Consider the following 16,962-nt stretch of genomic DNA (forward strand, 5'->3'; position numbering starts at 1 on the left):
CTGAGTGGAATATTGGATGATGTGTAGGGTGCAGGCGAGAGATCTGACACTAGGCCTGACAGCAGAAAGTTAGCATGTCCCACTGAACAATCTACAAAAGCCTGACTTCAATGGGTCTTTGCACTGTCAGCCATTGTTCACTCCCATTGTGCTGCGAAGTGAAACACAGAGAAACAAGTAATACTGAAATTTAGAAAGACAGAGGGAGTAAAACATTTTTCCAAATTACTTTTGTTTGTTCATGGGAGGTGGGTGCCGCTAGCCAGGCCAACATTTGTTTCCGAATCTTAACAGCCCTGGTGAATGTGGTGTTGAGCTGCTTTCTTGAATAGCTGCTTGTCTTGGACATCCACAGTGCTATTAGGATGGGAGTTCCAGAATTTTGACTCAATAACAGTGAAGGAATTGAGTTATAGTTGCAAGTCAAGACGAGGGGATTTTCAACCAATGTGGGGGGGAAATTGCGGTCCTTGAAAAACCCCCACAGTGGTTGAAAATGCCCTCGACCACATCTGTTGCGTTTCCTGCACCTCAGCCCTCACACTCCCTCCCCGCAATAAAAACAAAGACAAAATTCCCCTTGTCCTCATCCCATTAACCTTTGGATTCAACGCATCATTCTCCATCGCTTCCGCCACCTACAATCTGACCCTGCTATGAAAGATATATTTCCCTCCCCACCCTTATTCTGCCTTCCAATGGGATCACTCTCTCCGTGACTCCCTCGTCCGCTCCACACTCCCCACTAGCCCCACCACCCCTGGCACTTTTACCTGCAACCGCAGGAGGTGCTACACCTGCCACTACACCTCTCCCCTCATCCCCATCCCAGGCCCCATGAAAACCTTCCACATCAAACAGATGTTCACCTGCACATCCGCTAATGTGGTCTATTGTATCCACTGTTCCCGATGTGGCATCCTCTACAGTGGGGAGACCAAGCGGAGGCTTGGAGACCTCTTTGTGGAGCACGTACGCTCGGTTCACAACAAACAACAACACCTCCCAGTCGCGAATCATTTCAACTCTCCCTCCCACTCCCTGGACAACATATCCATCCTGGGTCTCCTCCAATGTCACAACAATGCCACTCGAGAACTGGAGGAACAGCACCTCATATACTGCCTGTGAGCCCTGCAGCCCAGTGGTCTTAATGTGGACTTCAGAAGCTTCAAAATCTCCCCATCCCAACCGCATCCCAAAACCAGCCCATCACGACCCCGCCTCCTTGACCTGTCTGTCTTTTCTCCTACCTCTCCTCCTTCCACCTCACTGAATTGATTCTGTGAAGTGCAATCGCTTGTAACATCCCCACTTCCTACCTACTAGCCTCATCCTGCCTCCTTGACCTGTCAGTCTTCCCTCCCACCTACCCGCCCCTCCCTCCTCACTGACCAACCCCCATCCCAACTCCCTACCTACACTCACCTTTACTGGCTTCATCCCTACCTCCTTGACCTGTCTGTCTTCCCTCCCACCTACCTTACCCTTCATCCACCTTCTATCACCGCACAGCCCCCATTTAATTATTTCATTCATTTATTTCAGAGCCCCCTTCCCCTCCCCCATTTCTGAAGAAGGGTCCAGATCCGAAATGTCAGCTTTCCCGCTCCTCTGATGCTGCCTGGCCTGCTGTGTTCATCCAGGTCTACACCTTGTTATCTCACACTCTAGCATTAGCAGTTCCTACGATCTCTGAGTGAGACCTTGTAAATGGTACACAATGCTACCACATTGATGGTGGAGGGAGTGAGTGTTTGTGATGTAGACCCAATTAATTTGGCTGCCTTGATCTGGATGAGGTGCCAAGTTTCTTGAGTGTTGTTAGAGTTACATTTATTCAGGCAAGTGAGGAATATTCCATCACGCTCCTTGTAGATGATCAACAGGCTTTGGGAAGTTTTGAAAGTATATTTGATAATCATAAAACTTTGCTTATGTGGGATTCTACTTGATTTTTTTCTACCAGAGCAGCAGCAATTACTCTAAGCATTTAATTGAGATCCTGAGGTGATGAAAGACAAAGTCTTACTGTTCTTTATATTGTTGGTTGTTTATAGTGTGGCTCCATTCACCATTACATTAGAATGTCATGTCAGGATAACATAGTTCACGCACCATGGGATATTTTCCAGAGTAATACAATTCATGTGTTACGAGCGATTGCACTTCACAGAATCAATAAATTTCCTGTCTATCTTTTTAGCAAAAATGATAAAGAGTCCTTTGTATATTGAAGGATGCTGGTTAAGGCTACTGCTGGCCTGGGACAACTTTCTAAAGGAATGAGGGCAAGGTATAACTGCCCCAGGGTAATGTTACCTCAGGGAAATTCTGCCTCAGAGGATTGCAACCCCGAGATAATACAGCATTGTGTAATTCTACCTCAGTGGAATTCTCACCCAGGGTAATTCTGCCCCAGAGTGTCCCACAGTATAGCTGCTTGGGATAATGCTGTGCTGGGGTACTGATGTCTCACTGTACGGCTGTCTCACCTTGAGGTAATGAACTAGGAACTGCAACATTTAATTGTGTTACTTAAAGCCCTAACACTCCTTCTAAAACCTCCCTACACACACATACAGACAAAACAAAATATGAGTAGAGAGATAAAAGAAAGTACTGGGGAAGCATTTCAATAGCAGCAGACGTCAGGATTTGATTGAGAGGTTTCTTTTGTTTCCCAGGTCCTTTAGTACTCACATTGGAACCAGATGGAAATGTTGAGACGATTAAGGATTTTCAACAAAAGGTTCATGGCCCACTCAAGTTAAACAGAGATTTAAGATGAAATAAAAGACTGTTTTGAGGATTTGAATGTGGTAGCCATTTTCTGTCTAAGCACGCAGTGATTAGGCAGTGGTCTGTTTCTGATGTTATTGGCTGAAGGGAGGTCTGTTGATCAGGATGTAAGGTAAACATCCCATACTTTCCTGAAGTAGAGAAGAGACAACAGTAGAAATTCTTCAGACACTGCAAACTGTTCAATGAAATTTGCCTGCTGCTACTAATTGAAGTGCATCCGACTCACAGGTTGTAGAGCATTGTAGTTTGTGCTCAATAACTACAATGAGCTAAGAAGCTCAAAATGCTACAATGAATGTGTGATAACAAGGTGTAGAGCTGGATGAATACAGCAGGACAAGCAGCATCGTAGGAGCAGGAACACTAACATTTCGGACCGAGACCCTTCTTCAGAAATGTGTGGTTGTATTTTTTTATGCAAGCATCTTGGGTGAATCATCATTGACCCACTTATCCTTATGTGTAGGAAGCAGTCCATAACTATAAAATAACTTGTCCACAGAACACTGAAATCTCTCACTTTGTTGCCAGGTGCTGTAAATGCTTTGTCTCATTCCTGCTCCTTACCTGAATTGAATAAAAAAGACTCTGTGCAAGAAAATGTACATACATGTGGAGGCAACATTATTGGCACTAAGTGTGCGTGGGAAGAGAAATGCTGAAATTTATGAATAGCCAGCTGCAGCTCCAGTAGAAAATTTTCAATCACTCCATTTCTCCATTCATAGCCTAATGCTGCTTTGTTGGAATTGTTTCAAGTCAGAGCTCTCTTCATTGGTACAAAGTGCTTTCGTATTTCCTTTCTTTGACCAAGCGAGTGTGACTATTCCCCTGTATCCAATCCATGTTTCCACATGCCAGCCTCTGCATTACCCACTGATATCAGACATGTACCATAAGGCATTTGTAGTCCAGCTCCTGCTGATTACAATCTCTGCAGTGCTAAGGGCTGAGACTGGGGCTGCTCTTGAACCACGATGACTGAGAGGTGACCTGACAGAATTCTTTAGAATTAACAAGGGGTTTAATGGAGAAAGATAGAGTAGTCCAGTACTGAAGGAGGCCATTTGGTCCATTGAAGATCTTTGGAAGTGCAGAAGTTGGGATCATTTTCTGCAAGTATTTACGAACAAGATGGTTCTATCTATAGGGGAGATTCAAACTAGGCACTATAAATACAACTTAATTATTAATAAATCTGGAATTCAGGAGAGAGCTTTCCTACTCAGAGTGATTATAACAAGGAACATGCTACAGGGAGTGTTTGAAGCAAATAGTACAGATATATTTAGGTGGAAGAAGAAAAGATTGGAAGGAATATGCAATTCGGATGAGTGAAGGAAGGTGAGGAGGAAGTGCAGTGTGGAGCTTAAAGACTGGCAGAGCTGTCGGGCCCAGTGGCTTGTTTCTATGCTGTACATTCAATGTATTAATGTTGCTGATGTAGTCATTCAATCGACTGGAATGGGAAGCTGTGTCATGGTATGATAGCACAAAGTGGTTGGACAGGGATCTCTGTTAGCATTATCTATCAGGATGTTTATATCGTGCTCTGGCTTTGAGTCCTGTTCAGAGTACAAGAGTTCAGAGTGCAAAGGGAGTTTGATTGTTTTACGAAAAGAGGAATGGGCAGGGTTATGGGACAAGTGTATGAGATTGGCACAAAGTGGTCCTGATCAGTGTTCTGCCAAATATTTGAGAGAGCTGTGGAAATCTGGCCAAAGTCCAACAATACTCTACAGCCTGAGACAAAGCAATCACGTGCTTACTATTGCTGCAGACTTCAGCTATCTGCTCTCAACGCCACTGCCACAGATACCATGGCTGCTGCTGAAATTGCCACCTGTCTGATCTCCCCAGTACCTCAGAAACACACTGGGCAGGATCCTCTGCTGAGATACCACTACAGGCTGCTGAGAGACCAGCTGGCAGACTGTCGAGAGACCAGGCCGGGACCCACTGATACCTGCTACGAGGGGGGATGTTAACTGTGTTCAGACCCACTCAATCATACTGTGCTTCATTCGCATCTTCAATGAGCTTAACGTGAAGGATTCGCATTCTCAAATTCTCCCTTTGTCTGATTCCTGGTGGCTGTCAGGTTAAACTGCCACCAGTCACCTGTCTCTAATGAGAGAATAGCCCTTTGTCCGGTAAAACAATGGTGACTTTAACTGACATTATTTTGGTAATGAACAAAAGCATTCAAACAAAACTTTAGGAAGTACGCAGACACTTGCTGGTTTGCTGGCAGCAGTGGCCATGAGATCAATCGTTCATTTCTGGAGTGCCCAGGACAGGCCCAGACGATAAAACCCATCTCTGCTGGTGGTGAGGGACTGCGGAGCCTGTAGGAATATTGAATCCCTGACCATGTGTGACTCTGCAGTGACTGTATCATTTATCACCTGAGATAACATTTGCAATGCTTTGTTTGCTTTTAATACTTTATTTAAATGTTTTTCGCACTGTGGTCATCTCAGAGGATATACATTAGACTTGGGGACATAAATAAGCAAAATTAACACAAACATGTCTTCACTCACCCTGAAGAAAAGCTGCTTTCAGGAATGTAGGAAGTCCCAAAGTGCTTTACAGCTAATGAATTGTGTTTTATATACCCGCTGGGGTAAAGGAATTGTGAGAGACAAGTGGTATCCCACAAAACTCAAAGACGATGACTAGATTTTTTTCGCAACATTGGTTGGAGAGTAAATATTGGGCAGGATACGGGGAAGAAATTGCCAGCACTGTACTGTATGGATATACAATATATGTCCGTATTGATAGAAACATACATATGGAGGTCTGCCATGGTGTTGCATGTGGTGAATCTGCTTCTATCGGAAGTGTTCTAACACCATAGTATGAAAGGCCAATTATGAAAGGAATTGTTTCTGAGAGGATGTTTCCACAGTGTGAGAGACAAGGCAACTCAGTTTAAATATGAGGTGGAGCTCTTGTAGGGCAGTTGTAATGCCCCTACCTTTGGCCAGAAGGCATGTCCCCCGTGCTCCAGAGGTGTGTCCCAACATGTCTGTACAGCTTGATTAAAAATAAGTGGTCTCGATTTAAGACTGAGATGAAACATTTTTGTCTCTGAGGATCATTAGCAATAATTTCTTTCCCTAAAGAACAGTGGAGGCTGGGACATTGATCATTTTTAAGGCTGATTTCGAGAACTCTGGATTGACAGAGGAGTCAAAGGCCTCAATCAGATCAGATCAGTCATGAGCTCCTCAAATGACAGAGTGGGCTGAAAGGGCTGGATGGTTTACTTCTGACCCTATTTCATTTGCTTGTATGTAGGAGGCAAGTGACACTTACAGGAACTATCAATTTCACTCAAGGCTTTTGTTATGTTGAGAAGTGAAATTATGTTCTAAAACAATATTCAAGTTGCAATCACATTCTGGCTTATTCAGATCATCGAACAGAATCGTAGAATCCCTACAGTGCAGGAAGCAGGCTGTTCAGCCTGTTGAGTCCATGGTGACCCTCTGAAGAGTATCCCACCATGACACACCGCGCCCCTGCTTATCCCGATAAACCTGTTTTTCCCCGTAGCTAATCCATCCAGCCTGCCCATCTCTGGACACAGTGGGCAGTTTAGCATGGCCAATCTGCCTAACTTGTGCATCTTCGGAGTGTGGGAGGAAACCTGAACATCCAGAGGAAACCCACACAGATACGGGTAGACTGCACACAGATACTGGCCCGAGACTGGAGTTGAATGCGGGTCCCTGGCACTGTGAGGCAGCCATGCTGACTACTGAGCCACTGTCCTGCCCAGACCAGTTGTACAAGTTTGCCTAGTACTTTTTTCAATGCGTTAATTGTTATGTGCATCTTCTGACCACACGAGAATCATCAGAGTTCAAGCACTGCCCTGGAATCTGCAGGTATTGCAAATGAACGTCTATGACGTTGCAACCTGGAGAAATTAATAAAACCATTTTTTTTGAAAGGAAAGTAAGCATCTGTTTTATCTGTGAGCAATACAGTGACAAATTAAAACATTGCAGCAGGAAAGTGAACTTCTAATTCTATTAATTTTAACAAAATCTAATCTGATTTCAAAGACAACACAAGCAGAAAGTCATTTCTAAAATCTCCAAAGAATTTTGGGATTCCTTAATGTATGCACACTCCTGCCAGCTAAAACTACTGAGGTTTTACAACAGCTGTTTTCCATTTATATATAATGTATATATTTTAAAACCAAGATATAATTATGGAATTGTCGAAAAGCCAGAAAGCTGTTTACTTAAACAAGGATTTTGTGAGTTCCAGGGACACCGATAACTTAATTATGAATAAAAACAGTTGCTGGAAAAACTCGGCAGGTCTGGCAGTATCTGTGAAGAAAAAAAATCAGACTTAACTTTTCAGGTCCCGTGACTCTTCCTCAGAAGGGAACTAATAACTTAATTATGTTCCCCAGTGTTGGTGACATTGGAATATCACCATTAGAAGCACTCTGATTTAAAAAGAAATAACAAAAACAAACTGATTCAATAAAATGAGATATCAAGGTGTGGAGCCGGATGAACACAGCAGGCCAAGCAGCATCAGAGGACCAGGAAAGCTGACCCTTCCTCCAAACCCGAAATGTCAGCTTTCCTGCTCCTCTGATGCTGCTTGGCCTGCTGTGTCCATCCAGCTCTACATCAAGTTATCTCCGATTCTCCAGCATTGGCAGTTCCTACTATCTGTGATTAAATACAATAACTCTTTTGGGTTTTTCTTTATTCTTTCTTCAATTCCTCACTCTCGCTCTCAACTCTCCTCACCTTCCTGGTGACTCCTCACTCACTCTTTCGGTGACTCCTCAAATTCACTTGTGGTTGTCTCACTCTCTACTGTTGATTCACCACTCACTATCGCCCTCATGAACACCTCACTCACTCACATGTGTGTTACCTCACTCACTCTCGTACTGGATGACTGCTCACTTAGCCTCAGTAATTCCTCACTCACACTTGATGACTCTTTACACATTCACATGTCTCCCCACTCACTCTCAGACTCAACTAGTCTTATCAGTGGCATTGCAACAATGATTACTGAAATTAAAATATTCTAAAGATTTGTCCTGATGTCTTTTAAATACTGTGCGTCAGTAGGTTGCCCCATTCACAACATACTACTTTACCAGACATCCTTTTGGCAATCCTGGTGTCGAATCCAATGCACATGAAGTCACATGCAGCTTGTTTCATATTGCCAGACCACAGTGAACTGGATCACAACTCTACTTAAATACATTCCAGTTCTGATCCCTGCAGTTAGCAGCGACAGCAAATGTTCATTCTTGTCGTTTCAGCTGGACTCGGACTCTGGTCCAGCATTGAAAGGCCAAGATGCAAACCTACAGGCACCTCTCAGTCCCCATGAAACTGTCCCATTTTTGAGACCACCAAAGTGCCACTTAAAGTGGCACCTCCCTAGCTTGATTCTGGTCACCGTGCATTAGTTGCTCTTTATTTTGCAGATTATAGTTAATGTACTGGACACTAGCTTCTTTGTAGCACAGCTGGCCGTGCTGTAAGGGGTGAACAGCTGAGTCTATGAATTCACATCTGACTCAGTCCCTGATTGCATGCCACGTGGACAATAGCAGGATTGCATTTGGCTTCAGTCCACATAGGAGTGAAATGTTTTGGCTGGATTTTAATGTAGATGGCAACAGGACAAGGTTTAATTTATTTATACATTTCAAATTTGTTGTGATGCCTTTCATATCCCAAAGCACCTTTCAGTCAAGGAAGTAGCTCAGAAGTGTATTCACTTTTCTGTTGTAGGAAATGTAGCAGCCCATTTCTGCACAGCAAGCTTCCACAAACTGCAATAGGTAGTGACCAGATCATCTCTTTATTGGTATTTGGTGCTGCCCACCATATTGTAAAGAGTTGGGTTTAAATGAAAGTTAAATTCTCCATCTCTCATTTGAAAATGGAGCAGAAACAAGCCACTCAGCCTTGCAAAACTGCTCCATCATTCAGCTGATCTGACTACTTCACATTCCTTGCTTCCCTAAAAATCCTTTCACTTCCTTCTGAAAAATTTTATCTAATTCTGTCTTCAAAATTTTCAAGGTGCTCAGGAAGAGAGAGCCAAAGATTGACACCCCTCTGAGAGAAAGAAGATTCTCCTGATCTCACTCACAGTGGCATACAGCATAGAAACAGACCCTTCAGCCCAACATGTCTGTGCCAACACTAAGCTACAGTAAACCCATTTACCAGAACTTGGTCCATAGCCTGCTATGTTCCTGTCTTAATTGGGCCTCCCTTATTTTAAAACAGTGACCCTCCCTGGTGATCTGTTCCAGCTCAGTGCCAGATAAATAATTGAATGGCAGTAATTGTTGCAGAATTGACCATGATACAGAAAAATCACACAATCTGACCACTGGAAGCGCTCTAACCTTCATTATTTGCTGTCAAAAACCATGTTGTATCTCAGTTTTATGTTGTTGAGTTATCTGGGGTGGAATTTCCCAGCCTCCCATTTTCAGCGTACCTCAGAAAAATTCCATTGTTAGGGTTTTACAAGTAAAACACCGACAGGCAAAAAAAAATTCATGATGTGTTTTCAAACAACAATGTAAGTTAGAGGAAGCAAACAACTGCAACAAAAGAATTGCTGAAAAGACTTTTTTTTAAAAAAGACTGGTTGAAAGTAGCCTAAGTGAGGAAATACATACATTGGTAAAAGCAAAACTGTGATTCATGGTGAACATTAAGATTTCCAATGTCTACACCTTTGTAATTTTCTTCACTCTGACAAGACTTGGAGGTCTCTATGCTTCTCCAGCACTAACAACTAACACATCCCCAGTTGAATTCACTCCACCTCTGGCAGTTTATCCATCATTTATCTACACCCTAAGGTTTAGAATTCTCTCCTTAAGCCCCTGTCTCTCCAATAAGATGCAAAGACTTTCCAAAATCTGTACAATTTGAGATTTTGATGTAATACTCCCTAAGCTGCCTGAATGGGCGCAGCTCCAGTGACACTCCATGAGCTTGACACCATCCAATACAAACCAACCTGTTTTTCTGGCTTTGTATTCATAAGTATCCACTCCCTCCACCCCCGGCACTCAGCGTGTAATATCTGCAAGATATATTGTTAAAATTCACCAAGGTCCCTCAGACAGCAACTTGCAAATGCAAAATCACTACCATCTGGAAGGACCAGGACAGCAGATAAATGGGAACATCAACATCTGCAAGTTCTCCTCCAAGCCACTCTGCATTCAGAAGTGGAAAAATATCACCATTCCTTTAGTGTTGCTGGGTCAAAATTCTGGAACTCCCTCCCTAACAGCATTGTGGGATACCCAGAACACCCCACATGGACTGCAGCAGCTCAAGAAGTCAACCCATCACCACCTTCTCAAAAGCAACTACAGATGGGCAATAAATGCTGGCCTGGCCTAGTGACATCCAGTTCCCATCAATCATTTTTTAATTAAAAAAAACACTCCTTAAAACCAACATTTTGCTTGTATGTACCAATATTTCCTGATGTGGTTTCATGCTGCATGCTGTTTGATGATCGTACCCATGAAGAGTTTTGAGACTTTATTTTGTTAAGGGTCTTATACAAGTGTAAGTTGTTGTTGTTGGGAATGTTCTGGAAATGTATTGAATAGCAATAAAAACAGAAGTTGCAGTGCAGGTCTGGCAGTATCGATGGAGGGAAAGCAGAATTGGTGTATGGCTCAGAAAGGGTGGACACTGGGAAGTTGTTTCCGTTAGGCGGGGAGACTAGGACCCGTGGGCACAGCCTTAAAATTAGAGGGGGTAAATTTAAAACTGAAATGAGATGACATTTCTTCAGCCAGAGAGTGGTGGGCTTGTGGAATTCATTGCTGCAGAGTGCAGTGGAGGCCGGGACGTTGGATGCCTTCAAGGCAGAGATCGACAAATTCTTGATCTCAGAAGGAATCAAGGGCTACAGGGAGAGTGCAGGGAAGTGGAGTTGAAATGCCCATCAGCCATGATTTAAATGGTGGAGTGGACTTGCTGGGCCGAATGGCCTTACTTCCACTCCTATGTCTTATGGTCTTATGGTCTAAGATTTCGGGTCCGGTGACCCTTCTTCAGAACTGATTGTACTGGGAAAAGGCTGGAATATATGCTAAAGAAGGGACGGGGGAGGGGGAAGGAGTAAATGATAGGTGGAAAGAAAATAAAGGCAGGCTGACTTTTACTTGTTCCTTTGTCTCTCCACCTATTTGTCTGTCTCCCTGGGCTCTATCTCCACCTATTGTTTATTCTTTCTCCTATCCCTCCACCTTTTTATTTAGCTTATATTCCAACCTTCTCCCAGCAACCATCAATTCTGAAGTAAGGATACTGGACCTGAATTGTTAACTCTGTTTTCTTTCCACAGATGCTGCCAGACCTGCTGAGTTTTATTCCAGCAATTTCTTATTTTGTTCCCGATTTTCACCGTCTGCACTTCTTTGGTTTATCGAACCGTGTGAGAGTTGACTTAAATACCCAGCTCATTTATATTGTCTTTGTTCTACATGTTGATGATTGAAGAATTGAGAATAATTTCACCCCTGTTTAACTTCCACCCCACTCCATATTGTGCAGCGCAAAGCAGTGTGTCTCAAATTGTATCAGAGATAATTGGAACTGCAGATGCCGGAGGATCCGAGATAACAAAGTGTGGAGCTGGATGAACACAGCAGGCCAAGCAGCATCTTGGGAGCAGTCTCTAATTTTGACCATTTGCCTGCGTTGTACCATTTACCAGTGGACGTTGAGAAACCCGAGTTAAGGTTCGTGGCCCTACAGCAAGAGTAAGACTAGTTGAGAAGAAGGTGATTTGAATGGAAGAGTTGCATTTTGGTGACTCAGAATCAAGAAGTCCTCAAAGCTGAACCCTGCTATCTAGTCCAACCTAGTTCCCGTCCTCTCCCTTCATGCTGTTGGCTTGAATGAGTTAAATACCAGGACCGAAAGAGTTAAATTGAGACAGCCTTACTGCGTGGACTAGGCTTGCATTCCGTTGTGTTGTGCATTAAGGGTGAACAAATTGAAGTGTTTAAGATAACTGAGAATTTGTCAGGATACATGGAGGTAAACTAATTCTTCTGCTAGGTAGAAGCATACCCTTCAAATGTTTTGAGACATCAGTTAGGGAATCAGGTGGATGGATGTGGATACAATACAGATCAGTCATGATGTAACTGAATAGAGGGACAGGACCAAAGGTCTGAATGTCTACTCCAGTTCCTACAGTCATACAGCAAGGGAAGTCCCCTGAAGGCCATATATCATTGAAAATAAATGTTATCAGATTTCCTGTCTTTCTACTGATATTAGTACTAACTGCTCAGGGATGACAGAGAAAATCTTCTCCTTCTTACTAATTACAAGGGCAGAATCAGAAATTTCCATTTCTGTGGGTCTGCCTTGTTATCTGATGGCAAACCTGACTGATTTGCAATCCAACAGTTATTGGACTATTGAGGCACAATCTTCATGGGTATAAACGAGTCAGATCTAGGGGGATTTCCCTCAGCTCTGAAGAGGTCTCTGAAACTTTTTCATAGGAACAATCCTATGATCTACACGCAATTAAGAAAATGTTTAAAGCTTTGTGCCAGAGAGGCTTGTCCTTTCCATGCCATTGTTATTGAGATTTCATCTCTCTGATGACCAATGTGAGTAGGATTTACGGAGATAACAAGGTGTAGAGCTGGATGAACACAGCAGGCCAAGCAGCATCAGAGGAGCAGGAAGGCTGACGTTTCAGACCTAGGCCCTTCTTCCATTTCTGAAAAAGGGTCTAGGCCTGAAATTTCAGCCTTCCTGCACCTCTGATGTTGCTTGGCCTGCTGTGTTCATCCAGCTCCACACCTTGTTATTTCAGATTCTCCAGTATCTGCAGTTCCTATTATCTCTGAAACAACTTTAACCCCACTGCGAAGCCTCTTCTAAGGATGCCTACCCTGAAGAAGCTACCCTTCTCGCTCCGGAAAAACCTAGTAGATCTCTCTCCCACTGCAACTCTCTCATAATCTCTTCAGCCTTGAAACTGCTCAACCACTTCCTGAAGCAAACTCCATTTCTGAAGAATAGTCTAGGCCCAAAACGTCAGCCTTCCTGCTCCTCTGATGCTGTTTGGCCTGCTGTGTTCATCCAGCCCTACACCTTGTTATCTCAGATTCTCCAGTATCTGCTGTTCCTACTATCTCTAAGTAGGATTTATTGCCTGTTTCTCAGTATTTTCCTCATCCACATCTTTGTCACCTCTAGACTTGTCTATTCCAATGGTCTCCTGGCCAGCCTTCGATTTTGCACCTTCTGCAGACTATGTAGAAACAGATGTAGGCCATTCAGCCCATTGAGTCTGCTTTACCATTCATTGAGATTATGCCTGATCAAATAATCCTCAACTCCGTTTTCCTGCTTTTTCCCTATAACCTTTGATTCCTTACTGATTATCTAGCTTTGAATATACTTAATGATACAATCTCCACAGTCCCCTGTAATAAAGAATTTCATGTATTCACTTCAGTCTGAGGGAAGAAATCCCTCCTCTTCCTGAGTCTTAAGTGGTGACCCATACTCAAAGATTATGCTTTTTGGTTCTTGACTCTCCCACATGGGAAACAACTTTTCCACATCTTCTGCATGTAAACTGGAACTCATCTAAAACTGTTCACACATCACTACTGTGCTTGTTAACTTATATTTTCTGATTTGGCAATATTTCTCGTTTTCTGACACTAGGTTTCAAATCATGTCATGCCCTTGTCCCTCTCCTTCTCTGAAGTCTTCTCCAGTTCCAGAATCCTCAAAGCTAACTGCACTTCTTCATTTCTGACCTCTTGCACAACCCCAGTCTCCATCATTCCAGCATTCGCTCCCCAGTCCTCCCTGCTTCTGTTGCCTTCCTCTCAACTGAAGAAGGGTCCCAACCGGAAACAACTTGCCTGCTTTTCTAATGCTGCCTGGCCTGCTCTGTTTCTCCAGCTCCACACTGTGTTGTCTCTCACGCTTTCAATCTTATTACTTTCACTAAATTTTTAATCACCATTCTTCCTTGTGTGGCTCAGTGTGAAATTTTGTTCATCAAGATTTCCATGAATACTAAAGGTATATCGGTGTAATTAGCAATTGTTTTTCTGTAATATGTTTTAGTTTCTTTTTTAAAAATACCAATGATTGTAGGCTTGGTTGTGAATTGCTATTCAGGGTTAATAGAAAAAAACTGAATACTCTAGTCTTGCGACAGTAAAAGCTCCCTGTTGCCAAACTGCCCATGAATTTGAGGTTGTTGTTTCTGTGTTATTTAGTAATGTCACACCAGTTTACATGTAGCAGATATTTCCATTTGGAATTTAACAGAAATATAAAACAATTGTATTAATTTCCACACTCTTGTGGCAATAACAAGCTGCAGACGTGAAATAATTGAGTTGAAAGTTTTTAAAATTCACATACCTATTTTTCTGGGAACTTTGTCACAGTTGTTTTGTAAAAATTGGTTTTCATGGTGTTATTGAGAGTGCACTTATCACTGCCAGTTACCCTGAAAAGGCTGTGGTGAGAGCTGGCTTCTGGTCTGTTTTCGTGCTGTATGACTGACTCTGTTGACCCACTGCAGCCCTTTTGCTGATGGTTCTTCCGAGTGAGGTTAGGTAGGGTGCTCCTGGATATTGATCCAGTGGGGTCAGAATGGAGGTTATTATCATGAATATTAATGCTATTTCCTTGACATTGAGGCACTTCTCCTTCTAGTAATGTTATTAAGACTCAGCTGGTTGCTTCAGGGCACCGATCAGATCGTGCACACTGAAGTCATGATATACCGGTGAGAATTATAGAATCCCTACAGCATGGAAGCAGGCCATTCAGCCCATTGAGTCCACATTGCCCCTCCGAAGAGCATCCCAGCCAGATCCACCCTTTGCTATATTCCTGTAACAATGCATTTCCCACAGCCAATCCATCTAACCTGCACATCTTTGGAGGAAACCCACGCAGACACGGGGAGAATGTGCAAACTGCACGCAGACAGTTGCCCAAGACTGGAATTGAACCCGGGTTCCAGGTGCTGTGAGGCTGCAGTGCTAACCACGGAGCCACTGTGCTGCCCAAAAGTGAGGGGGTGGATATAGAGCCCTGTGGTGAGAGTACTAATCAGATAAGTGGTTCTGTCCTGAATGATGTGCAGCTACAAATGATTGGAGTCCTATCACATTCCTGCCTTGAGTGTAAAACCTTTATACATTAGGCTTACAGTTGTGGCTGGGCAGAAGCTGGAGTGTCACATGCTATGGTTGGAGGCAAGTTGTTTCTGCTAGCTTCTGAAGATTTAGTTGGTCTGGAGTGAAAGGGTCTGGCCTCCTCAACGTGAGACTCCACCTGTGTGGTCTGGTAGTTGGGTTAAAATTCTACAGTAATATTTGCAGAGGGACAAGAAGTTCACCTGGTGTACTGCCTTAAAAGCCACCAAATACAGATTAATTACTCACTCAGCTCATTGCCATTGCACAATGGCCAAACAGTGGCTGCGTAATTCAATTCATTCTGTGTTGAATGCTTTAAGATATGTGATAGGCTTTCATCTTTTATGAAAGCTCCCAGCCCCATTGCTCAACTAAATACGTACCTGTATTTTAAACAAAGTTCTGAATAAAGTTGAATCCCTAGTGTTGTCTGAAGTGATTTAATAACAACCTTGGTGTTTTTTTCCTTTAAATTGTGGCCCACCAAAAGAAAACTGTGTGAAGAGAGAAATTTATTTACTTTTGAATCAGGTTGGTTCATCTTGTGCAAAATAGACTTTGCTCTAGTAGTTATTCAACCTATGATCTCTTATTTAAACCAGGGAAATCACTTTCATCTCACTCTCAGTCTCAATGAATGGGAAGAACCCAATGACAGAAAATTGCTCCTTTCCCCGACAGGACATAGCCGCAAAGCAGTTCAGCTGGGGATGACAACAATCCAGTCTGACTTTCCTGTCATGTGCAATTAGATTTACAACATACACTCCTACCTCACCAACTCTCCCCTCCCCCAATATACACAGACTAAGAGCTCAATCAATCTCTAATCTTCAATACCAATGAAGTTGACACCTGAATGCAAGAGTTTTATTGGCTTGTCATACACATCCCACAGAGTGTTTAGTCTTCTCAATCTGCCCTCCCTAAATATCTTGACCTTTCTATTACCCTCCATGCCATTAATTGCCTCTTCATATCCTCCCCTTTCAACTGTTTGTGCAGTTAACTCCTTTAATTCTTCTACTGCTTTGTCATCCAAATTTCCTATGCAGAACACTTGAATATTGTCTTCAAAGTATGGCAAACCATACCACCTGATCCTAGTGGCATATCCTTTTTTCCTCATCTACTTATTCAGCGGCACCTTAAATTTATTCATATTGGTTATTAACTCCCTTGTTCCAATGTTAATGAGTTAATAAACAAAAAATACTTTTCCAAACACAGGAGCAGGAAGAGTTAATTCAGCCCCTTGGGCATGTTCTACCTTTCAATGGGATGTGTCTGATATATATCAACTCCATTCCATCTACTTTAGTTCCATAACCTTTTATAGATACTTCTAATCAGTCTATTCTGATCCTCTGGATTGGGTGGTATTTGAACCCCTGGGCCTTCTGGCTGAGAGGTAGGGATTCTCCCATCACAAGTCCCTCCGATATCCTTTTACATTCTTGTCCAGCAATCTATCCAACTTAAGTTTGAAGTGATTAATTAAGCTATTATACAAAAGGATATCTGTCCCTATTCCATTCAATCACTCCCATTGTCTTGTGGCCAGGTACATACATACATGGAATAAGATAAAGCTCAGCTCTTGTGACTATTTTATTCTTGCAACAAACTGCCTCGTGGAAATGGATGGAGAAATTTTAATCAGCAATGACCTTCTGGTAGGGAATTGCTACTGTCAGTAGGATTTTAAAAAATCTAGGAATGTGAGCGTCACTAGTGTCACTACTTATTGCCCGATCCGCGAATCACCCTAGAGATAGTAGTGGTAAGTAGTTGACTTGAACTGCTGCAGTATATAGTGCTGTTAGGTTCCAGGGCTTTAACGCAGTGACAGTGAAGAGATGGCCATCTCTCTCCGCAAGATTAAAGTCACA

The 16,962-nt window shown here is 42.9% G+C and overlaps 1 protein-coding gene across 3 annotated transcripts in view; it reads left to right on the forward strand.

Moving 5' to 3' along the window:
* Nucleotides 1-16,962, forward strand: part of LOC125465021 (transcription factor HIVEP3) — a 365,357-nt gene that overhangs the window by 147,408 nt on the left and 200,987 nt on the right. The gene's annotated exons all lie outside the window — the stretch shown is intronic.

The sequence above is a fragment of the Stegostoma tigrinum genome, chromosome 24 (genome assembly GCF_030684315.1).
Source record: "Stegostoma tigrinum isolate sSteTig4 chromosome 24, sSteTig4.hap1, whole genome shotgun sequence".
Taxonomy (NCBI): Eukaryota; Metazoa; Chordata; class Chondrichthyes; order Orectolobiformes; family Stegostomatidae; genus Stegostoma; species Stegostoma tigrinum.